Raw genomic sequence first — 1,656 nt, 5'->3', positions numbered from 1 at the left:
CTTTCGATGGATTTCTTTGCTAGGTCGAAAGATTGGTAATTTGATTTATCGCTAGATATAGAATTTCTCTTGAGTGGAAACTTTGATAGATTCTAGGGAATTTTTAGACCGTGAGGTTAGTTGAGCTTTGATCGCAAGATTAGCTTATTTTCCCTGAGACCGTATTATGAGATCTCTGCTGCTTGACTGACCTGCTACTTGCCATGGTGAACCGAAATTCCCGATCCTCTCTTTATCTTGTTAAGAATATTCATTTTTGCAATTAGCCTGTTAGCCAACCAATTTCAAAACCCTCAATTAATTGTTACTTTTATAGACTGAAAAATAGCAAACAAAATCAACCTTGTCTCTCTGTGGTTCGACCCTTACTATCGCTAGCTATAGTCTTAGTTTGGAATTATAAATTTAATTTTGGTACTAAACGACGGTATCAAATTTTGGCGCCGTTGCCGGGGAGACGGTGTAATTCTGTTTGCTTTATTTTAGTTTATTTTCCTTGTCTCAGGGAACTTTTGTTCCTTGAGGCCGTTGCTTACCTTTGCTTCTAGTTTTGCTTTTGCACGGTTAGAAGACAGGTTTTTGAGAGGAAGACTTGAGTACTCTCATTTTGGAAGCTATGGCTACGATATATGATAATTTTCAGCCAAAGGAGCACCACCTTCCAAAGGGGCAACAGTTACCTACCCCTTCTACCGGTAAATTCGAGTTTCGTTCCTCTTATATTGATTTAGTGGAACAGAATCAGTTCGCGGGTCTACCAGATGAAGACCCCTTGAAACATATGGAAATTTTCACGGACTATTGCTGTTCAATACCTATACCGGAGGGGGTAACTCAAGATGAAGTAAAGGGGTTCATGTTCTTATACTCCTTGAAGGATTCGGCGCGAGATTGGTATCGCTACCTCGATAGAGTAGCAGCTGGAGTCACTGATTGGACATCTTTAGCACTAGCCTTCTACAAGAAGTACTTCCCGCCTTCGAATACTGATGCCTTGAAGAGTAAAATCACGAGTTTTCAGCAAGGAGCCGACGAAGATTTTTGTGAAGCATGGGGACGTTTTAAAAGTTTGGTCCGAGCTGTCCCCCATCATGGTTTCCAGCAATGGTATCTTTGCAATCTATTTTACAATGCTTTATATGATGATTACAAAGTTATTTTGGATGCAGTCGCTAATGGTAGGTTCCAAAATAATACCGGTCAAAGTAAAGGTTGGAACACCATTGATGAGATGGCAGTCCATAAAGCTGAGTTTGGAAGTTCACGTGGTAAGTCACGAAAGCAAAGTGAAGACATGACTGCTGTTGTGTCACTTATAACTTCCATTTCTACCCGTCTCGAGAAACTCGAGACTTCTGAAGCTTCCAAAGGAAAGGTCGAAGTTCCTATTCAAAACTCAGATGAGATCGAGAAGTTAAGGGAGATGGTCCAACTCCTTTTGGTTCAAGTGGCGAATATGGAAGCAGCCGGGATTGAGTCCTCACAGAACTTTGTGAAACAATTGGAGAATATGGAGGCTAAGCAAGCCGCTAATTCTTCAATTAAATGTGAAGGGCCGGTTGAGACGATCAATGCCATAAATCTCAGAAGTGGCCTTTCTTATGAAAGTCCCGACAAGCCAAAGGAAGACTCGGGAATTGATGAAGAGGCTCGTTT

The 1,656-nt window shown here is 41.2% G+C and overlaps 1 non-coding gene across 1 annotated transcript; it reads right to left on the bottom strand.

Annotated features, from left to right (window-relative positions):
- Window positions 1-989: 989 nt before the first annotated feature.
- Window positions 990-1,098, bottom strand: LOC141593365 (small nucleolar RNA R71). The gene has a single exon (XR_012521454.1). It is a non-coding gene; the product is annotated as a small nucleolar RNA R71 (small nucleolar RNA).
- Window positions 1,099-1,656: the final 558 nt, after the last annotated feature.

This window comes from Silene latifolia, chromosome 7 (genome assembly GCF_048544455.1).
Source record: "Silene latifolia isolate original U9 population chromosome 7, ASM4854445v1, whole genome shotgun sequence".
In the NCBI taxonomy this organism is placed as follows: Eukaryota; Viridiplantae; Streptophyta; class Magnoliopsida; order Caryophyllales; family Caryophyllaceae; genus Silene; species Silene latifolia.
The sequence above is the reverse complement of the archived record's forward strand: the minus strand, read 5'-3'. Positions and strand labels throughout refer to the sequence as shown.